Source organism: Gracilinanus agilis, chromosome 2, assembly GCF_016433145.1.
Source record: "Gracilinanus agilis isolate LMUSP501 chromosome 2, AgileGrace, whole genome shotgun sequence".
NCBI lineage: Eukaryota > Metazoa > Chordata > Mammalia > Didelphimorphia > Didelphidae > Gracilinanus > Gracilinanus agilis.
In genome coordinates this window covers 399,454,495-399,479,221 of record NC_058131.1, presented here as the reverse complement: position 1 = coordinate 399,479,221, position 24,727 = coordinate 399,454,495, and the positions used below count along the sequence as shown (strand labels likewise).

The 24,727-nt window shown below is 36.5% G+C and overlaps 1 protein-coding gene across 1 annotated transcript in view; it reads right to left on the bottom strand.

The window, feature by feature from the left end:
• The window catches only part of NR3C1 (nuclear receptor subfamily 3 group C member 1), a 129,478-nt gene that overhangs the window by 37,671 nt on the left and 67,080 nt on the right, over nucleotides 1–24,727 (bottom strand). The gene's annotated exons all lie outside the window — the stretch shown is intronic.

Sequence of the window (24,727 nt, the reverse complement as noted above, 5' to 3'; positions counted from 1 at the left end):
GGCCTGGCTCTCAATCCACTGAGCTACCCAGCTGCCCCCCATGGGAGATTTTTAATAAGAAAAAATAATACATTTTTGCTACCAGAATTATTTAACACCATGCATTTAAATATACCACCATAAGTCTTCAATCTTTTCCTTTCATCCTTTATGATTTATATATTAACCAAATTTGAGTTAATTTCCCCCCTAGGTATACTGAACTATGAGTGGAGAAATATATAGAGCTCCTGGAAATCATTGGTCTTAAAGTTGAAAGAGAAGACATATGAACATTATAGCCAATCTCACAGCCAAAAACCTTTTCTTTCAAAAATGCATTTTATCACAAGCTTTTGTTTTTCTATCATCCACATTTCCCAAGGAATCCTCCTCCCAGAAAGCATCCCTTTTGAGAAAGGATTAAAATATTAAAAAAAATATCAGTATGGGAAAACTAATCAATGCATCTAAAAAGTATGACATCAAATGCAGAATTCCAGATTCACAGTCATCTACCTCTGCAAGAAAGATGCTTTTTATTACATCTCTTCTTTAGGGTTAAGTTTGGTTATTATCATTTTATAGAGTCAGTTTCAGTTGTTTTATTCTTATTGTCCTGGTTCTGTTTTATTTTGGCTCAGTTCATATAAATCTTCTCATGTTTCCTGCTATTCGTTATATTCATTGGTTATTACAGGAAAGTAATATTCTATCACATTAATGTACCTCACTGTGCATAGTTATTCCCCAGTGACAAACATCTATCATTTATCATTTTCTTTGTATGTCTGAAATAAATAATGCTTGGTACTGTTACTTTATATAACATACTGTTACCTTACACACACACACACACACACTCTTTAACTTTGTTACTATATGTCTTCATGTATCCCAATATAGGCTTAAATATATACATATATATATTATATATATATGTATGTGTAGTGAGTGCATGTGTACTCTCTATGCTGTACTGTGATCTATCTATAGATATAGATATAGACAGATCTCACTACATCAACTCAGGCCCAACATAGATCCATTTTTTCAATATTTTTAATGAATAAAATGTCCCAGATTTCTCTTAACACCAAAATATTTGGGCAAAAACTTGTATTAATTATCACTTCACACAGACATTTCACGCCGATAGCCCTTCTCTATGTCCTCAGTGTTTTAATCTCTCTTCTCTTCATATATCTAAATTTATATACATACATGCATATACGCACACATATTTCCCAGTACATTTCTCTTTTCTCTTCCTTCCAGAGTGCAGTCCCTCATAATTAAGAATGAAAAAAAAGATAACGGTTTAGAAAGACTTAATATGTAAGAAAACAATCTTAACATGTAAGAAAAAGTCCAATATAAGATGCAATTTTCTACAACCAAAGTCCCTCACCTCTGCAAAGTGTTTTCTCATATCTCTTTTTTTAGGACCATGTTTGGTCATTATAATTTTCACTGCATTCAGTTTTGATTATTTCAGAATCTATCATTTTCAAGCTCTCTTTATAACAATTAGAAGATATCCTTCCATAATTGGCAATTGGTGACTGGCACACTTGTAAAAATGTGGACAGAAACATTAGTCTGATTTACAATTTTACATACCGAATTATATTTATGAACACAAAGCCACTTACTATAGATCCATTTTTTTTTCAATAAAATACATGACTAGACCTTTCCAGATTTCTCTTATCTCTAAATAAAATCTCTTAAATCTAAAAGATTTGGGTGAAAACTTGGGTTAATTATCAATTTATAGCCATACACATGAATCTCTTCACACTCTCAATTTTCCTTTATTTCTTTGTATCTATAGATATTTATGTACATATATACACATGCCCACACCCTCTCCACATATATATGTGTGTGTATATGTCTCCAGAGACATATTTCATTTTTGCACATCACACTGTTAATCAATAAACATTTATTTAGCACTGACTATGTGTCAGTTACTGAGTTAAGTGTTGAGGATACAAAGAAAGACAAAAGCCAACCTTTGCTCTCAAGAAACTTTCAGTCTAATGAGGGATACATCATGCAAATAACTAAACGCTAATAATAATAACAACAACATCTAACATTTACATAGCTCTTACTACGTGCCAGACACTGTGCTAATCCCTTTATAGGTATTATCTCATTTGAGCCTTACAACAACCCTGGGAAGTAGGTGCTATTATTATTCTCATTTTATAGATGATGAAATGGAGGCAAAAGTTTAAGTGACCTGTCCAGGGTCACACAAAGCTGTATGTCTGAAGCTATGTTTGAATTCAGCTCTTCCAGACTCTAGGCCACCATAACATCTAGCTGCTTCAAGGTACAAACAAAATATAGAAGGCATTAACAGGAGACAATGGTCAGATGAATGGGTACTGCATTTTTTTTTTAAACTCTTACTTTCCGTCTTGGAGTCAATACTGTGTATTAGTTCCAAGGCAGAAGAGTGGTAAGGGTAGGCAATGGGGGTCAAGTGACTTGCCCAGGGTCACACAGCTGGGAAGTGTCTAAGGCCAGATTTAAACCTAGGACCTCCCATCTCTAGGCCTGGCTCTCAATCCACTGAGCTACCCAGCTGCCCCCAGTACTGTATATCTTTAAGGGAAATCAGGCTAGGTTTGAGACAGAAGCTGGTGCTGGGACTTGAAGGAAACCAGCGAAGCTAGGAGGTGGAAATGAGGAGGAGAAAATTCCAGATATTGAAATTAGCCCTTGAATTAGATTTCAATTCCAAGAACACTAACATAAACATGAACGGGCTGAAAATCAAATGGCTCTTTTGGTTCTGTAGGTATTTAGTCCTTGGTCAGGACCTGTGATTTTCTTGATACCTGGAGCTCCCAGGGTAGAAACTCACATGTAACTTATATTCTTAGTGAGCTGGCTCAGTGTACTAAATGATTAAGTGACCTACCCAAGGCCACGCAGCTAGTATATGTCAAAGGAATGGATTTGAACACTTTTCTTTCTGTCTCCAAGGCTAATACACCTCTCTCTCTCTCTCTCTCTCTCTCTCTCTCTCTCTCTCTCTCTCTCCTCTCTCTCTCCCTCTTTCCCCTCCCCTCTCCTTCCCCCCCAAATATAAACACACTATATCATGTTATCTTGACTCAACGCTTGGCAAAGAAAAGAAATAAATTCAAGTTGTATAATACTGTGGAGCTCCTAATAACATCACCGGTTTAATAACCAGCACATCTGGGGGTCCAATCCTAGGCCTGCTATCATGGGAAACTGACTTCCTCTCTCTGAGGAAATTTCCTCCTCTGTAAAAAACGAGAGGTTTGCATTAGACAATCTTCAAGGTCCTTTATAACTCTATAATAGTCTGTAATCCTATGATTCAGTTTAGTGAATCATAATGAGATAGTTTCCCCTCAGGCCACGAAGAAAAGTGAAAAGGGTATTAATATAAATAACACAATAATCCAACTTATAGCTAGGTTAAGTTCTAAAACCACCATTAGAACAAAGAGATTTTACAAAAACAGTATTCCAATTCTGTGTCCATCTTTTGCCAAATCCTATATAATGAAATGAAAAGTCAGGAAGAATATGGGTATCATGAAAATAACATACAAATTGTTTTCTAGGTTTATCTGATTATGGTGAAACTATTCACCCATTCAGAATTCTGTGGCCTTCCTCTAGTCTTGGAGAACCCTTCCTTTATGCTTCTTTGTCCCATGTAAGTACCAATCCTATGATCAATAGTAGATTAGTCCTAATGCTGGCAAAGTGCCCTAGGTTTACATGATGATCTGAGGGAGCTGAGAAAGCAGAAATTTCAGACCACCTTTTCAAAAGAGTTCCTGGCTAAGGTTTTTGTGGGTTTTTTTCCACTCCAGTTTTTTTGTTTTGCATTTGGAGGGAACTTCTATTTAGGACCTAAATTAAGAGAAAAAAACCTGTGTGTGTGATTGATAACTTTAGTATGAACTACCACACACCAGAGATGAAGCCCTTCTGCCAAAGGCCCTCCACCCCTACTTTCCTTGGTGATTGCCTCTAAAACGGTGATGTTAGAGCCTGAGTGCCCAAACTATAACTCTCATTCTGCCTGTAAGCCCCCAACCTTATTCCAGATAGGGGAGGGAGGAAGCGTTTCCATTGGGCTGCTAGGCAGAGGAGCGGGTTTTGTGAAAAATACCCTCAGGTACACATGGAGAGGGGGAAAGGAGCAGCCCCCTCTGGCACGCATGCCATAAGTTGACCAACACAGTTTTAGACCATTATTTCAAAAAAGTCCCTGCCCTACTCCCTTCTATACATTTACCTTCTCCACAATGTTCTTCACCTAATAATTCATCATGTCCTTTTCCTCTGCTCCTCTCCCATCCATCCCAGTTATGGACCATGATGGGGCAACGCCCAAACAAAATAAGCCTTTCTAGCTATCATTTTACTATGTGTGTTGTTTCTACCATTAGAATGTAACTTTCTTGTCAGCAGGAACTATCTTTGCTTTTCTATTTATAACTCTGTTTAGCACTGTGCTTGGTGTCCAGTAAGCATATGAAGAAGTATTTTCATTAACAGATTACTTCTTTCATCCATTCATCTAACCATCTATCCATCCACTTTGGAAAATATGTTGAAAAGTGTTATTACATGTAATTGGGAAACTAAAATCTATAAAAAAAAAAGATTTATAGTTAGATGGATTTTAGAGCATCTTCTGGTTTGAATCCTTCATTTTAACCTCCCTGATAGATTTTTTTCACATTACTTCCCTTGGCATGTGAACTCTTGGAGGGTAGGGACTGTCTTTTGCCTTTCCTTGTAACCTCCAGGATTTAGCACAGTGGCTGGCATATTGTGGGTACTGATTAAATGGTTATTAACTGACTGAATGTGTTCTCTCCTCCTGAAACTAATCTATTTGTTTTCCCCTAAATCTGACATCACATTTCTCACCTCCGTACCTTTGTAAAGACTGTCTCCCATGGTAGGAACAGACTCCCTTTTCATCTCTACCTCCTAAAAACCTCAGATTCCTTCAAGGTTCAACTTAGGTGCCATCTCTTTGGGGAAGACTTTTTATTCTTAATAGTTGTTAGTGCTTTATCCCATCTCAAGTTATCTATGTCAATATTGCCGCTCCCCAGTAAAATGTCTGCTGTGAAAGGAATTTTTTTTTCATGACCTTGAACTCATAGGGCTTTGCACACAGTAAATACTTTTAAAATGCTTGTTGATATCAATTAGGAAATAGAATTGGACATGTTCAATGATTTGCCTAAGGTAACATATGTTAGTGGCAGAGCTGGGATTAGAACCCAGGTCTGTTTGACCTAATTCAGCACTCCTTACAGGGCACCATAATGGCATCTTTGGTTGCTGTTGAAAGGTGTGCGCCAACTGGTCTTCATACCCTTGCTCTCAGTCTTTTTCATCCCTGAGATGCACAAAAAGGCACTGATGGGTATTTGCACATTTGATTTACAGAGAGTAAATATTATATTATGGTATGAACAAAGATTCCAGGGATTAATCATGTCATGTCTTCATCTGACAAATCTCTCATCTAAAACGCATTAAAAATGTTTTGTGTATCTGCTTAAAAGAAAGAAGTCTTTGACATAGATTACTCTAAATTATTTCTGCTACTGAGTTTACATAACTTCTTATTTTAAGCAGTCATATTTAGTTTGGAAGATATGTGCCTACTATAGAAACTGGCCAAGTCTAAGCACAAGAGTTGCCATAAAATTATATACTTGAGTTTTCAATAATATTATACTGGAAGTCCAGTGTAAACTTGGACAAACAGGGTGGGTTAATTATCAAAAACCCATGAATGAGGCAAATATCAGAGTCTATGATTGGAAAGGCTATTTACATATTATATCCACATGGACACCAAACATCCAAATGAGGAGCATGCTTGAGGGCCAAGTACTAATATATTACATTAAGTTCAATGAAAGAAGGGTGTTATTCTTTTAGCTTACAAAGAAAAAATCTGCTCTACAAAGTTGGACATTTTCAATGTCTTATGGGCAAGGAAGTCCCAAAATACAGAAACATGTATTCCTAAATAAGCACTCACAAATGAAAGGATATACATAATTAATATACACACACTATTGATGCCAGGATAGATCATGGTAAAACGGAAAAGCTAAAAATAAAGGACCAAATGGATGAATAAAATAATAACTATGACTTTAGTCCCTCTACTAGGCTCCTGGCTTCCCTACAGGCAGTCACTCTAGCCAGTATCAGATAAGAACTATATTTACTGACCACATGGAAAGCTGCCAGCTGCAATACAGACATCAGTGGAAAAAATCAGTTATTTTATTTGTCACTTCAGCGTGAAGATTATCATGGTCTGTGATGAACAACAGGGGGCATAACAGACAGAGCTGAGTATATGAAACTCCTGATGAAGATAACTGTCTCCACCAGGTGATCTGGCATCACTGTGCCCACTGGATTTGTATAAAAAAAATTCCATGGCCTACCAGATTACCTTCGATGCAGCAGGTGGTTATTGTTAGTTGACTGTCCCTTGGGCCTGGAATGCTCTCCCTTATTATCTTTGATTCTTGGAATCCAATCTTCTTTCAATACTCAGCTCAAATGCCACCTCTTATTCAGACTTTTTTTGATATCTTCTGCCTTCCTAACTATTGTGTATATTTTCTATTTATTTATCTAGGCACACTTTCTCCCACCTCATTCATTTTTTTTTAAACCCTTAACTTCTGTGTATTGGCTCCTAGGTGGAAGAGTGGTAAGGGTGGGCAATGGGGGTCAAGTGACTTGCCCAGGGTCACACAGCTGGGAAGTGTCTGAGGCCAGATTTGAACCCAGGACCTCCCATCTCTAGGCCTGACTCTCATCCACTGAGCTACCCAGCTGCCCCTCCCACCTCATTCTAGTCAAAGTTCCTTAACTAAATTTTATTTTTGTTTGTGTATCCCTTCTTTTTTAGCAGTGTCTCTGGAACAAAGTACATACCTTAAGGGATAATTGTCTGAATTATTTCAATTTTGGGAAACCTATGAAAAGTTAACCTGTCTTAATGAGGACAGTAACATCTTGGACTCAGAGAAGGCGGGAAGCAGGGAACATTACCAATACGCTCACTATATTGTGTTCGTACTGATTCAGTCTTCTTCGAATAGAGAGCTCCATTTTCACAAATGCCAGGAAGGACATCATTATTATCATCATCTCTAATAGTTATTGATTGTATGTTTGGAGCTGGACAAAATGTATTGAAGAAACTAAAAGGTTATCTGATAAGCTAAGCTAGGTTTCCCCCCTCCTCCCCAAGTGAAGAAAGAATCAAAGGCAATATTCTGGAAAGCAATTTGGAACTATACCCAAAAGATCAATAAAAGGTACATACATTTTACCAGCAATACCACTATTAAGCCTATATACCAAAGAGAACAAAGAAAGAACATAAAGGATATGTATATGTATAACATCTTTTGAAGAGTGTCCATTAATTAGGGAGAGACTAAATACATTATGGTATGTGAATGTAATGGAATATTATTATAAAATAAGGAATGATGAAAGGGACAGTTTCAGAGAAACCAGGGTAGAATTATATGAATTGGTACAGAGGAAAGTGAGCAGACCTAAGAGAAGAATTTAAAGAATAAAAAAAAATGTAAAGGCAAACAACTTTAAATGAGCTCTGAGGAATGAAGAGACCAACCACAACTCTGGCTTATCAATGCTTTTCTTCAACTACCCAAAAGTAGGCATAATCCTTGAGAAGTGATCTGCCCAGAAGGATTATCAATTCCTTTTTCCTGGAAGCTATGGTTCTTTTAATGGAGCCCCAAACTGTATTAGCTTTTTTGGGCTATCTTATCACACAGAAGACTCACATTGAGCTGGTAGTCCACTAAAACCATTTCCAGCCCAGCAACAAATTCCTTTTTGTTGATAAGAATAAGGTGCAGAATCTTATCACTGCTTCCTTCACTTCTTGAAGGGCAAAATTACCAATAAATGAAGCCAAGAAAATTCCATCTGCTCTAATTGTGGAAGAGATTGGGCTCCAGCAGAGGTAAAATTAATTGAAATCCCCTTCACTCACTATCCATAGCCAAAGAAGGAAGTGTTGGAGACTGATTGCAGATCAAAGCATGCCATCTTCAATTTTATTTCCTTCATTAATTTTTCTTATTGTATGTGTTATATGTGTCTTCTGACATGGCATAAACAATATGGAAATATGTATTACATGAAAACTCTGGCATAGCCTATATCAGACTATCCACTGCCTCAGGGAATGGATGAGAGGGAATGGGAGGAGGGAGAAAATCTGAATCCTAAAATGTCTGAAAACAATTTTCAAAAATTGTTTCTACATGTAATTGAAAGAATAAAAAATAAATAAATCCTCTCCCTTCTGCCCCTTCACTCCACCCAAGATAATGTCTCCCCTTGTTGTAGGCCTGTAATCAACCATAACTCTTTACCTAATTCTTCTAAGTGGTCTATAGTATATAATGACAATTCTATTTCTGTTCTTGTCTCTGTTGAATTTCACCAGAATGCACTTCATCAGACTTTTCTCCTTTGGTTCCTAGATTTCCTTTCATGACTAATATCTTCCCACCATACAAGGCTTTTGCATCTCTTCACAAACTCTTGTACTCCCCATACTTTTATCTATCCCATTCCCTGGGAATGAAAAAGTTTGTATCTTCCCAGAACCATATGAGTCTTATCCTATCAAGTCTCAGGAATACCTATGATGTTAAGTTGCTTCCTTATGTTTGGACATCTATAGGTTTCGTCATTTAAAAAATAGCTACAGATTTAATATTTGAAGAATAACTCGTGAATATTTGCTTCCAGAGAATGAACTGAGAAATGGGAATACCAAAGACATAATCTGTATATTTTGTAGGATGTTGCTTCCTATGGTGGCTGAATAAAGAAATAAAAGTAAAAAATCTGGAGTAGTTTTTTTTTAAGCCTCTACCTTCTATCTCAGTATACTAAGTATCAATTCTATATTCTACTCAGTGGCCTAGCATGGATATCATAATTACACATAATCACACCATTTCAAGTCCAAGCTTATTGATGGTGTTTTTTTCTGCTGACAGCATATTTGTAACAAGCTATTCATGTTCTAGCATGGCATGGTGGATAGACTTCTGGACAAAGGGTCAAGAAGCCCTGAGTTTGAATTCTGCCTCAGATACTTATCATTTTGCATAATCACAGGAGTCCCAAACCCTCAGTCTTAAGTTTCCTTATTTATTAAAATAATGATAATACTCATTGCCTTTAAATTCATAAGATTGTTGCAGAGATCAACTATGATAACATATGTTAAGCAATTTGTAAATTTTAAAGCACTGTATGCCAGTTGTAATTATGATTAGGATAAAACTGACCTCTTTACAACCCTTTTCTTAGATTATCAGCAGTGATGAAAACAGGATCCATCTTCCTAAGACATTTAGTTTCTTAATCAAGACTTCCTAATCCTGAGCCATGCTTTCTAGATTCCTTCTGGCAGTATCATTTAAGCCCATATGAATCACAAGATGTGGGTAGATGTCACCAGGTCTTGATTTCAAGGCTTTCGTAGGTCCTTTGTCATATCCTGGATACATGCCTTGGGAAGACAGCAAAGCTCTTCTATTGTTATCATCTGGTTGACAATTAGCTACCTCACTACCTCTCAGCAGAGTGTTATTAAACTCTACTACTCATCTCTTCTTCCTCTGACCTTGGGTAGCACCTGGGGAGCCACATCATTTTTTCGTAAGAGGAGAGAGAACTTCTCTTTCTTTTATGAGAAGAGTCTATTATCTTTAACTTAGCTGAAGTATTCACTGGTCATTTTTATTTCCTTTCCCTGTCACATTCTTTTACTATTCAATTTCTTGACTAAAGTCAAGATTCCTTCTTATGTCTTCAAATCCTACTTTTTGGTTTTTCCACTGAAGCTCTTAAAAAAAAGTAATCATTCATCTCCCAGATAACCTGAACAAAGGAAAAACATTCTTCAAGCTTTTATACCTTCTCTTCTAGGAAGGAACCCACGATCTTTTTCATAATTCCCAAACCATCAACTCACCTTCACAATTTCTTCTCTGCCTTCTGACCTCAGAACAGAAGGGTCAAGAGGTATATATTAAAAATAAAAACAAACTAAAATGCTTCCAATTTAACTGATTTTAATTAACAATTTATCCACATAACAAAAGAACATCTGGAAAGAGAGCAACAAATGCATTATGGTATTATACATACCAAGTCCTTAGAAAATGCACAAAATAAACACCCAAATTCTAATGAAATGTAGCCCTGGAGAAGATATGAGAAAATGTTTCTTTTCTACATGTGCATGAATATGGGTGTGGAATATTGCACACAAGGCAAATAGAGTTTGGCTGCTGGTTTATTTTTGCTGTACTTTTTTCCCTTTTTCTTTCTAAATCTTTGTTACAATGGATGGATGGATAGGCAGAAGGGGAGGTAATGTGGAAATAAATGTGATATAAAAACAAAAAACATCAAAAAGTAATATAAAGAATCCTAAAAGTCTTATAATTATTTTAATCTCAATATTTTAAAAAACAATGTCCTCTCTGGAGTCATCACTAGAGTCAAAAGATGATTCTGTTTCTAAGCCTTGACACAGACTGTCATCCAAAGCTGGTACACCCTCCTTATCTCTGCCTCTTAGAATTTCTAGCTTCCTACAAAGTTCAGTTTATATCACCTCTTTACATGATTTTCTAGACCATGCCCTCCAGCTGCCTGTGTCTTTCCCTGTTAAAAAATTACCCTGCATTTTACTTTGTAGATATTTTATATTATTTAACATATTTAATATAACATATGATTATATATATTATTTAACATATACACTGTCTTAAACAACAGAATTTGCTCCTTAGGTGGTAAAGACTTACAAGTTTGGTCTTTGTATCTTTAGTGCCTCACACAGTATTTGAAATACAGTAGGAGCTTAATGAATACTTGTTGACTGATGGATGGAGGGACAGATGACATAGAAATCTCTTATGTGCTGTTTAGCTATGTATAACTGTTCTCTGGGTAACACATAAAAAATCTATTCTTTATGCAAAGCTATTTAATGTCTTACTCTGTTCTCCATTAATATAATTTTGCTTCAATTATATCAGTTCTATACTCAATCGCTTTGAGTTAATACAATCAACTGCTACTATTTATCAATTACCATGTGACTCAGGCTCTGTTAAATTAAAAATAAATGTTCTTAAAATTCCATAGGATTTGTGGAAACCTTGGTTCAATATAAATCTAGCATTGATACAATTTTCAAAGTTCTCTCAGATGATAAATAACGTTATCACCAGATGTTAACAAGGAAGAATAAATAAAGGATGTGAAGGGGGCAAGGTAAGATATCTCTATGAATTAAGAAGGAATATTCATTAAAGAAAATCCAGGAATCAGAGAGAAGATCAAAGTGTGGTAGAGATAGAGTCTAAAAGGAAATGGGGGAGATGCATTGTTCCCTTATATCAGAAGGTATATATATATATGTATATATATATACATACACATATATATATGGTGCTAAATAAATACACAGTGTGACCACCTGATTGAATGGAAGAATAAAGAAATTAAAATGAAAAGAATACTGGAGTCCATCCCTTTGGTGTGACTATTTATTTATTGGTTTTTTGAAAAATAACCAGCAAAGCTCCAAAAGCAATACCTTAAAAATTATACAACTATAAATAACAATAATTATGGGAAATATGAGGATGCATATGAGGTAGAAATTACATAAGGGAAGGTCCAAAAGCAGCAGGAGAAAAGAGGAGTGGAGGTTTATATTAAAAATTGGCAATATGTAGAAAGGAGACCTGACTTTGTTTCCATGTAGTATTTCCTACCTAATTTTATAATTTGTACTGGAGAGATATAAGGTCAATAACAACAACTGACTTCTATATAGTGTAAATATTTATCTCTGATTCTCTCAACAATCCTATGAGAGAGATATTTCAGGCACTGAGCCTAGAGGTGAAATGCTGAGTTTGGGGACCACCCAGAGGACTGAAACACACTGAATGAAGGAGAGTAATATGAAATGTACTGTTTCTGGAACTGTTGCTGAGAGCCATATTGTGGAAGGGTTTCAATTTTGCTCTAGATGTGACAGGGAGCCTTTGATGATTTTTCAAGTAAGTAGTGACATGGTTAGATGTGTCGTAGGAAAATTACTTTGGTGGCTCTTTAGATTAGAGGATGGATTACAGAGTGGAAAAACTGGAAGGTCAGAGAACAATTAGGAAGCTACTGCAATAGTCTGGGTGAAAGGTGATGAAGACTTGTACCAGAGAAACAGCTGCATAAATGGAGAGGAGGGGATGATGGTGAGAAATGACATGGGGGTAGAATCATCAAGACTTGACAGTAAGAATGGAGAGCTAAGGTGGTGTTTTCTCAGATGGTTAGGTGACACAGGGCAGAATGAGTATTGACTCTATACATGTTACTAAGTTTTAAAGTAAGAAGGCCTCCAGGCCTCCAATTACAGGACTTGAGGAGCTAAGGCTAGAGATCCTCCCTCTTTGTATGATGATGGCAAAAGTGGAAGGAGGTTCTAGTGCTGAGGTCCCTGAGATTACTGGCAGCTTAGCTACTCCTTTGCACTTATAGCCATAGGACAGTCTTCTGTTCCTGTGAACTGTTTCTTTCAAAAGCCAATTTAGTGACAAGACCAACAAAATGGAGGTCCTTATATTTTCTATGACTTTCATGCCCTCTTTGAACCTATGCAAACCAAAAATTATACACCAAAGGTAAAAAAACTTCAGTTGTCTGATCTAGGGTACCAAGAATTCAAGTGAAGGTAAAAACTCCATGAAATAATGCCTAACTGGGTCATTTAGCAACCCCTCCCCAACTGCCCACCCTAGGCTTGGCAGCAAAGCTGCACCAGTTAACCTGACTCATAAGCTTGTAAGAAAATGCAACCTTCCCTCCCCCAAATGCTTGAACAGAGTGTGTGTGGTGTGGCATCCTACTAAGCCTAAGGGAAAGAACATAGCATCTGGCTGGGGCCAGTTCTGACCCCCCAAATCTCTTTGGAAAGATACCTAGGCTGATAAACCATGAATTCCCCTCTATGGGAGGAAGTTGGAAGGTTTTGGGATCCAGCACCCAGGAAAACCAATGTCAGAAAGTGAGCAAAGGCAGAAAATAAGAGGAAAAAAACCCCACTGTAATTACCAAACACCTCAGGAGAAGGAACATTCAAAGATCTTTAGCATAAGCAGATATAGTAGGATAAGCAAGAAAAACATTAACAGAAGAAGGAATATAAATTCCAGAACTAAGAAATGAGTTTGGGCACTTATGAACATATGCCTTAAAACAAAGGAAAATAATTCAACATCTGATGAAGTAAAAGACTGTGGATATTAAGGAAAGCATGGAACTATGTGTTGTTTCTGAATGGATTAAAAGAAAAATGGGAAAATTATAAGAGTAGAATTTATGGACTGAATAGCAGAAATAATAAGCAGAATAGGAAAACTTGAATTTGTGGTTTTAAGGGTCACCAAGAAAAAAACAACAGGGAGAACAACTGAGGGGAAGTGCAAATTCATCAAAGTGAAAGACAATCTGGAAGAAGAAAAGCAAAAAAAAAAAAAAAAAAAGAGTATCATTAAAAGAAAATATCCTTTCTATTCAAGCAAAACATATGAATCTTTAAGAGAGGATTTATATAGAGGTCTTCCAGAAGAACATGACATGACAACAAAATCTGAATACCATGAAGCAAAAAATAATATAAGAAAAATGTTCAGAAATTCTGAACATAGGAAACAAAATATCAGTGCGAAAAAGAATCCAAAATCATCTCCAGAACCCAAAGATCACAATCTCCAAGACACAAAGTGGTTACATTTAACAATTCATTTCAGAAACAACATTGTTTTTTACAAGTGACTAGAAGAAAGACCTTCAAATACAGAGGAGAAGAAATTCAAGTAACACAACCTACCAGAAAATAGAAGAGTGAATAGAATGTTTCAAAGAGCAATGGAACTCAAGATACAGCCCAATGTGACCTGTCCGGCAAATCTGAACTTACCCATAAATGGAAAAAGATGGCCATTAAGTAATTTTTAAAATGGTCAGAATATTCTCAGAAAGAAAATGAGACCTAAAGAGATTATCTGTTTCTTGAATAATGCAGACAACAAAAATTCTGGAGAGTTGAGCAAATGCATCAAAGGACAGCAACAACAGCAGAGTGACAGTAGAGAAATAATAAGACTTTTTATTAAATGTACACTAGGAGATAAAGGTGAAGGCAGCCATCAGATGATAGTGATGATGGAGAAGTAGGGCTGAGGCATTACTCTTTGTTGTTATAAAGGGTTTCTTTCTGGGAAGGGGAGGGGAAGGAATACTAGGGAAAATGATGACTGTAGTACAGAGAGAGGGGGTCATATAGTTTTTTCAAGCTTTGGCTGAGTTCGGAAATCAGTTAGGGGTTTGGAATCTTGAGGAAAAGTTGAGTTGGTTTGGGTCTCCTGTGGAGGGAGGTTGTCTGATCAGCTGAGCTGCCTCCTTACCTATCTGTAGAATTGAAATTTAGCCTAGCTTTGAAATATTTATTTAAGAAATTGTTATTATGGATAAACCCTTTATATCTTCCTTCCCAATATTATTTCCTACCTTCCCTCCCTTACCTTATATGTCTGTGAAGTTAATAAGGAGAGTAATTAGAGAGGAGTTCAAATCTGTGAAGGGTTAATTATAATCGACAATATTAGATATAAAGAAACCAGTCAGTCATCATTTATTCCCTTTAGATATCAAGAGCACTTTGTAAGCTTGAGTTAAAGGCAGGTCCTTACTCAGACTCCATCTCTGCCTCCCTTCCCCCACCTGAGGTTCCCGAGTCAACTGTTAGGGCTTCCTCGATCCACTTTCCTGACACATCAACCTTTAAAGATAATAAACCCTTTTGTGTTTTAATTTGTCAGTTAGTTATTAAGAGAGGGAAGAGGAGGGAAAGAACTAACATACTCTGGGCTTGAAGGGAAGCTGGGGTATCCATCTTGAAGGAAGGTGTAACTTCAAAACAAGTCCCTTCCTGTGAAATTAACTAAAGCCTGATTGTTAATTTCAGTTTAGTCTATTTCCCTCAGCCTGTGTTTAAGTCTGAGTCCTTGTCTATAAGCCCTGTGTCTTTGCCTGTTAGATTAATTCTCCCTCTCCTGAAGATCTTATTCCTTCAGTGTTATACTCCTGACTTCAGCCCTATTATATCCTGAATCTCCTTATTCCAGCCTACCTGTAATCTAGATTTACTATCTTAACAAATCCCTGATAACCTCCTTTCAAAATTCCCTTGTACCACACACCTTTCCTCAAATTACCCCCACTACATGACGTAATAGATAATAATGTTATAATAAAAAATTTTTGGTTTTTTAAAAAAGTCAAGTTAGCCATACTTTGCTCAGTCACTGATCTGAAACTTTGAAATCACCTTTGACACCTCTTTGTAGCTAGTTATCAAATCCTCTCTCTCTTCCTTTGTAATCTTTCACATCTGGGCCTTCTTCTCTCTTCTACTCTATCACCCTCATCTAAGCCTTGATCAACTCATGCATGATTTATTACAATAGTATCTGAATTGGTCTCTTTTCCTTCATTTTCTTCACCTGCCAATTCATTCTACATTAGTGCCTTCCTATCCTTTTCCCAAAAAAGCATCAGTTTAAGATATCAGCCCTTTGCTCTCAAACCTTCAATGGCTCCACACTGTCATATAATAAAGTCCAAACTACATATTCAAGGCCCTTCACAATGTGTCTCCTTTCTTGTTTCCTTCTACTCTCCTGTATAAATCCTCAACTTAAGAATAACTAAACTCAATAACCAAACTCAAAAACCAAAACTCATTTATTGAATGCATTCTCTGCAATAACTCCTCCTGAATGTTGTTATTTGAGCATGTTTTCTTTGCCTAGAATATGTTCTCCTCTTGTTTAAGCCAAAGATAAAGCCATTCATTCTACAAGTAAGCAGTTACTAGCATCAGGCACTGTGCTAAGTGTAATTTATACACAAAGTGTGACAAAGACAAAAGTGAAATAATACTTACCCTCAAAGAGCTTATATTCTACTGGGGGAAAATAACACATACATACTGATCCATTTTCTGGCTCCATACCCATGCATCATCTGTGCCCCTTGTCTGTAATACTTTCCTTCCTCAACTCTATCATTTGGCAACCTTGGCTTCCTTCAATACTCAGATTGAGTCACTTTTTGTAGAACTTTTCTAGTGTGTGTACACAATATACATATTCGCCCAGATATAACTAGAGTGAAAACAAGAATGGTCACTGCTTTTTCTTTTTAATCTCAGCTCTTACATAGTACGTGGCACATAAAAGTATTTTTTTGTTTTTAGAAGCCTTACTTTCAGACTCAGAATTGATATTGATTCTAAGGTAGAAGAGAGGTAAGGGCTAGGCAGCTGAAGTTAAATGAGTTGTCAGGGTCACCCAGAAAGAGTGTGAGGCCACATTTGAACTTGGGTCTTAGTGACAACATACCAGGCACTCCTAGCTGGCCCTAGGAAGTGTTCTATTAATGCTGCTGATTGACAGCTTGGTGAAATTCAGCAAGGATACCCAGCCTTTGATGGTCTCTGGCCTACTGTGGCACATGTAGGATCCATCATTCATTTGGTATTTGGCATATACTACTCTGGGTTGTTATTTTTCTTTCCAAGTTTGTTTCTCATGCTGGATGGCCAATGTTTGACTCTTAAATCACAGATTTCAATATCGAGGGGGGCTTAAAGGTCATCTAGCATAACCTCTTTATTTTACAGATGATGAAACTGTGGCAAATGGATCAAATTATTTACTTAGGCACTTATGGGTATCTAGGGGCAAGTAGCATGATTTAAACCACACACTCCTTCCGTTGGATCAAGAGGCACTGGAAGAATGTTTGCTTATGGTTCCCAACCACTGTGCAAAAATCCTATAGGCATTTCATTTGAAATCAGTCAAGCAGCAGCATGTGATTATTATAATAGGCAAGGAGGTTCCATGCTCTCACTTTGCAAACACCTTTTTTGAGGTTTGATGCCTCAGTGACATCTATTTCTGCTTATATGCCAAATGCAACACTAACATTGTCCATTTGTTTTTGCATTTCCTTGTCTATAAGAATCATCATTGGATAATGTATTTAAAAAAAAAAGTGGTAGAATTCTTTCACTGTTTCTACTCATGCTCTACAAATAAGCTTTCTGGTCAGGTAGGACTTGTGGTGACAAGCTTGATACATGACCACAATCACCTCCAGGTTATATGTCAATCTGTAATGCTTGGCTGCTTTTCCAAGACACATGTAAATTGCTACCTGTCTTACTATATACAGTCCCTCAGTCATTAGTATAAAACAATTTATGATTGTCTATTATATATAAAGTCTTTCATTAAATCAGGCACCCTTCTCAAATGTAAGTAAAAGCCTTGTGGCAGTTGTAAATATTATATGTACTCTTCACTTCCATCCATACAATCAAATAAGGGAAGATCACTTCTGTTTATGGAGATGATAAAAAGAAATGATCAGCACTGTTAAACACTAGATATACAAAAAGGGGCAAAAAAGCTCCTGCTCTCAAGTAGCTCACAATCTAATGAAGTTCTGACTAACAGTATTAATTAAATGACTAATAGTAAATGCCTTAAATGCTTTTTTTTCTGAGCAGTAAATATCTAAAAGAAGACAGGTAAATAAAGTAGACTGGCTTATTTAAGGGTCAGCAGCTAGATAATATCTTTAGAAGGTTAAACTTCAAAAATAAGCCCAGGCAAATCTCTAATGCTGAGCTCTTTGCGTGATGTGCACAAGAACATTTTTAATATTTTTTGCAGAATTATCAAATTTTAGAGTTGAAGTCATGTAGTCTACTCTGCCACTCTCTCCTCAGAAGGTGGTCACACAGCCCTCCCTAAGCACTTGGAGGATCGAGGTAACTACTATAAAATGAGGCACCACATTGTAGTTTTGATAGTTCAGTGACAAAATTATTCCTTATAAGGAGCTGAACCTGGCCTCCCTAACATCTACTTCTTAGACCTCTTATGGTTAAGAATGCCAATTTCTTTCCATCTCTCTCAACCAATGCCTGCCAGAAAAGACGATGTAGACCATGTGATCAACAGAGTCAAATTAGATAAAGCTTTTCAAATACAGACAATAAGGTGCTATTTTTATTTAATGTTTTAATTTTTCAATTATCAGGCATATTTTTCTCCTTCTCATTTCTCTCTACCCCACTGGGAAATCAGGAAGGGAGGAAAAATGTTTATATCATATAAGCATAATCAAGGAAAACAAATATCTACAATGGTCATGCCTAAAAATACATACACATGTGTATGTATATACATCTATGTGTCACCTACTGTAAGAGTGTGTATATGTATGCATATGTATGCATCTATACATATAGACGGAATAGATAGCACCTGTCATGAGCTATATGAGCACTGTTCTAAGCGCTGCTTCAGATGGATTTGTTTTCAAATAAGTTACCACATCTACACACCCTATTTTAGATATCTATTGATTGTAAAAAAAAATTTGTGTAAGGCAATTAACAGCCATTTAGTGTTTCATAATATAATTAGATTATGAATTCCTATAGGGCAGAAGCTGTCTTTTGCCTCTTTTTGTCTGAGTTAGGACAATGCTTAGCACATAGTCGGAGCTTAGTAAATGTTTGCTGATTGATTCTTGTTAAAAAGACAAAAAAGGGTTACCATGTTACTATACTTTTTTCTTTCAAATACTTAATTGGAAGAAACACTTTTTTAGACTTGTAACTCTATGGTGGTTTAGTTTTTAAAGGAGTACACTAGTCAAATATGCTAAGCTAAAAGGAACCTTAAAAGTCACCCAATTCCATATGTTGCTTTACAGGGAAGGAAACTGATGGGGACAGGTATAATATGTGACCACGGAAATTAAGTTAAAGCTTCCCCCAAGGTTAAACAGCTTGTAAATAGCAGAAACAACCCAGTTCTGTATAACTTTTTTATACCTACTTCTTTGTCACGTATTCAAATGCAGCATAGATATGCATTGAAAAAAAATCTTTAAAAAGTCTAATCTATGACTCTACTGGTATAGAGAACTCTGAATAAGGAAATTTGGTCTACCAACTGTAAAAATGCACTTACTCTGCAACTTAGATTGGGATACCACTGACTGAAGCATTTATAGCTAGCATTTATAACTGAGGTTTGCTTTTGCATAGAGTTATCCCAGTTGCCTAAGTTGCACTTATGTAAGTTATCTTATTTGATCCTTGTAACAGACCTGTTGTAACAGACCTATTGTAACAGATAAGTTATATTGCTATCTTTATTTTAAAGATGAGGAAACCAAGGTAGATAGAGGTTAGGTGACTTGCCCAGGATCACACATTGAAATAAGTGCCTGAGGCTGAATTTGAAAATAGGTCTTCCTGACTTTAGGTCTAGAGTTCTGGACAAGAGGTATCAAAGGGAAGTAGAGGTATCACTGAAGGAGCATTGAATGAGGAGTCAAAGGAATGATATGGTTTGATTAGGTGATTCTTCAATTTCAACTTTGACATCCTGAGAATCTGCCTTATCCAAGGTCAGCAACCAACATTATAGATAATACAATCATTGTAATTTATCTAACTTAATGTTTACTGTAGAAAGGAACATAGTAGACAGACAACCAGGGATCTAGGACGATATAGAGTGCAAATTCTACCTCTGACATATACTGGCCCTGTGACCCTTATTCCCAGTGTATAGACATCTAAAATATTATTATTTCACCTAAATGTGATTTTTTTCTTGGGTGTTGTTCCAGTGCTAATTAAAATTAGTAAATTAAACTGTCACAGAATGCTGTCTTTGCTTTAACTTGTTTGTAAGAATTTTTCTAGTTTCTAGTCCACAAAACTATACCCAGTGTTCCTTTCAGAATCTGTGTCATTAAAACTAACATAATCTTTCAAAATGGTATCTTTCCATTTAAGAAATTAAAAAGAAATGGAAAAGACAAACACCTAAGGTAAGTGAGTGATATGATTAAAAAACAAAACAAAACAACTCCATATTGTAAAGGTTTCATTGGCACAGACTGGGCTTTCTTGGAATGGTTACATAATAATTACTCTTACATCTAGAATCTCAGAAATCTGAACTTTGAAACTAGCTCCACTCAGGGATCCTTGTAGGATCTGATTATAATAATTATTTTGCTTTTTAATCTTTCCTTTCCAGGAATAATTTATAGCAAGGGATACCAAAATCAAATGCCCACATAAACTTACTCTTTCCCAGGTATGGCATCTTCACTTAAATAACTTCAAAAGATACTGAGAAGAGACTTAATATTGGAAATAAAAAATTCTTCTTTGCAAGATTGTCAGACTGTCAACACTAGCCTTTAGATTTTAAAAGGTTCTGTTACATAAGGCAACAGGCAGGAACACAAAACCTGCTGAGCAAACAGATTTGACCCTATTGTCAGGTCTAAAGTCTAAAAGATACTAGATTTATGAAATTAAAAAAAAATTTAAGTACACCAAGGTCATTTCTTACATTTGTCATCATGCCATTGCAACCTGTACCAGTGCTTAAAGAAACTAATGCCATTCACAATAGAGAAGAACATTTTGAGGGAATATATTTTTAATGTGCTAAAATCAACATATGTTTAAAGACAAACAGAAACCATCTTCCACCTGCCAAAACATGAATCATAAAGATATTTTAAGGGCAGGCCACTAATTTTATACCACAAATATCTGATAATCATAGGCTCATAGTTTTATTACAAGTAAATTATTTTTCTGGCTTATCTTTAATACTGAAATCTGGCCAGCTTCCACAACAGTACAAAAACAAAATGAAAAAAAAAACCAAACCAAAACAAAACCCAACAACAACAAAGTAAAAACCAAACTAGCATGAACCCTATGGATTACCTAGCTACAACAGTAGCAGCAAACACAGGAGTCTCTGCCAGATCTGATTTCCTTTAGAGGCAATATGGGAATTTCATATTTAGTCTATGATTTTATCCTTTAATACTGTCAGACAGAATCCAATGTCCTAATCTCTTTAGTAGGCACAGGAGGGCACATACCCAATGTTGAACCAGAGCATTTTGAGACAAGTCCTCACAACTAAAAATGTAAGTAAGGCCAGTAAAGACCAGTGGTTGCATGACATGGCAGAGGGCTTTCATTTTTTCCCTCTGACCCAAGAAGAAGCCCTAGGCCTGAACAGAATGAGAATATTAATTTAGAATGCTGTGCAAAGTACAGAACACAAAGGACTCATGCTTCTCTCCAGCTGCAATAAGTGAGGGTGACTAGCTGATTCTGTTCTGGTGCCAGGCATTCTTTTCTGAATGGGAAGGAGTTTTCTTTGCTCCCTGCTAATCATCAGCAACCAAGTATCATGGGCAACGGAATGCTATGCCATTGCATCCCCAATTACACAGAGTTATGCTCATTACTGCTCAAGCAGGCAAGCCCAGAAATGGGTAATGAATGATGTGATGTAAAGTGATCTTGCACCCTAAGTTTCGGAAAGCGGTATTGTTAGCTACAAAAATTAAAAATATTTAGTCCTCATTCCCCTAAAATGTTTTTCCCTCCCTTTTTATTTCCTTTTCCTTTTTCAAGGCCGAGTCTCCCTACCTTGCCAGGAAGGAGAAACAGGTGCTCCTGTTCTAATTCACATTGGAGGCTTGATCTGCCCCAATTCAAGCCTCTTTAGGCAAACTGGTGGTCCCTCATGCCTTAAGGCTCATCACATTAATGCCACGTGTACTACAGTTCCCGTCAGCTTAGCCTCCTGCAGCTCAGAAGTCCTGAGCTAAAGAAATCCTCTGGCCTTGGCTTCCCTGGTAGGAGGACCAGCTGGAGCCATAGGTATGCATTACCAGGTCCTGCCTTTAACATGTTTTTGTATCTCAAATGCCTAGCACACTGCCTTAGACATTCTAGGTGCTTCATGATTTTGAAATTTAATGAAAAATTGCTTATTCTTTTCAGGGTACCCATGTCTAATCTGTGACCTATATTTTACAACAACCATTCTGACTTGTATCTACTATGATAACCTGCTTTGCCAATGCCATTTACAGATCTCCTTAGGAGGAGAAATAAAGAAAAAAATTTCAGAAGGACAAAGGTAGCCTCCCTGTCACTAACTTGGTGGCTGTCACCTCTTGGATTTTGAGTGTCCCCACTCCGTCAAATTTTTTGAAACTAAGACTAAACAGGACACATTCTTTTATGTTTTTGATGCTCATATAGCTTTATGTAAGTGTTTACATATAGTATAGTTATACTGTATATAGTATCATATATACAATATGTGTGGTATGTCCCACCCCCCAAAGAATGGTTATCTGGCATGTTATTTTCTCTTTCACCTTCTTCTGTCTTCTCTTTTGAACATTTCATGATCTGGAGTGCAAGAAGTGGTGAAAATGAAAACAACATAATTTTAATTATTTTTTTTTTAAATTGTGCCAATAAATTAGGATAAGGAAGAGATCAAATTAAAGGCCAAAACATTCTGCATCTGTTTGCTTGTCCATGGGGTTATACTTCATGACACAGAGTGGCATGGGTAATTAAGTGCCCAATGTTTATATTACTTTAAAGAGACAACACTTGCAAATTATGCAAGATGACAGTCTTGACCAGGGCTCTGAAAGGAAGAAAGCAATCATGGTATCTCAATGGGCACAGAAGGATGCACAGGTGCAAAAGCTGGATGTTTCCCAAGGATCTATCCTAGCTCCTCTTCTCTTTTCCATCTACACTCTCTTGGTAATCTCATTAGCCCCCATGAGTTTAACTATTGTTTCTAGGTAGATGACTCATGGATATATCTTATGTCTGGATCAGCAACAAAATCACCATCCAATATACCTCTGGATGTGGCCCGACAAGATTAAAATGTCGTTCCTATCTCATTTTAATGTAATAGCATATTAGTAAAAAAAAAAACACCATAAAGATGTGTGGCTTTCTATGCCAATGTGCAGCCTGAAGGAATCCTTATGCACAATTTAGTGGTCCTTGTTTTTATTTTAATTTGATGCCGCTTGCCTATGTCTGTCTATACCCCCCCCCCAAATATACACATACACTATATATATGCATATCTACACATGAATATGTATATTCATGTGTCTGCATACACACATATATTCCCAGGCCCTCCTTTGAGCTTTAGTCCTACATCTGAAATGCCTATTAGAAATTTCAAGCTGTGTGAAAGACATCTCAAAACACATCATGACCAAAATTAAACTTCTTGTCTTTTGTGCAAATCCTCTGCTTTTCAAATGTCCCTGTTTTGGTCAAAAGCATTATCATCCCTCCAGTCTTCCAGGTATGTAAGGCTGGCCAAGTAGATGCCAAATCTTGCCACCTTTATCTTCCTTGTGTCTTTTGCATCTTACCCCTCCACACGGCTATCATCTTAGTCCAGGTCATCATGATCTCTTGCCTACTAATTGGTCTACCTGCTTGAATTATCCCACCACTCTAGTCCATCCAACACATCATGGCCAAATTTTCCTTAAGTATGCTACTCCTGAACTTTTATCAACTTCAATGACTTCTAACTATAATAACCACCAGAGACATTGATTGAATCAAAGCAGAAGTCTCAAGAAGTACAAACTAGAAGAGAAGAAAGTTCTGGAGGTTAGAAGCCATTCCCTGATATGGTTTATCTAAAGTTGACCCACAAATAAAGAATTATACCTCACATGACTTTGAAACGTGCCAGATTTTTGGAATAATTCATTTCAGGATCTCCACTCCAGAAACACAGGTTAGACTCTGTTTATATTAATTTTCTTTTGGATTTTCTTATCCCAGAACATTTTGATTGAAGTCTAAAGTAGCTCCACCTTCTATTAAATTCTACTTTTTTAGCAAATGTTGTCCCAGCCAGCCAGGTGATAACAACTCCTCACATTTCTGTAGCATTTAAAGGTTTACTTAAAGCATTTTCTTCACAAAGCCCTTTGATGAAGGAAGGTGTTACAAGCTGAGTAAGGCCTTGAATGCAGTTGTTTGGACTTGATGGCCAATGATGTTCCTACTAAACTATGTTGTCTCCTGCTACTAGCCCAGTATTCATTACTTCAACCAAAATTCTACAACAAGTTCCAAAAATTTCAATGATAATAGCAATGCACTACTCACCCGACAAATTATGGAGCAAAGCCAAACTGTTCTAAATTTAGTTTATGTATCTCATCCCCTTCTGGAAAGCAGGGACATTCCTTTTTTTGTAGCCTATATCCATTTCATCCCTTCTAAAGAATATAGTTATGAAGCTTAAATAAGTAACTACAAAATTTGCTTCCCCCAAAGGTTTTAAAGATGGTTTTACATACATACAGAAAATCCAGTTTTTAAGAGTATATATTTAATGGATGCTTTCAAGTATTAGAATGAGATTATTACTTTGACTTACCAAAATAATTATCAAAATATAATTTTTGAGGGAGAAAAGCAATATATTTCTCTCTTTAGTATTTCATTTAGTGGAAGGTACCTAATTTTTCCTACTAAGGTTAACTCCTTTTCTTTCTCTGGTATTATACCCTCCCCCAGAGAAACAGAAAATTAAAAAAAAGA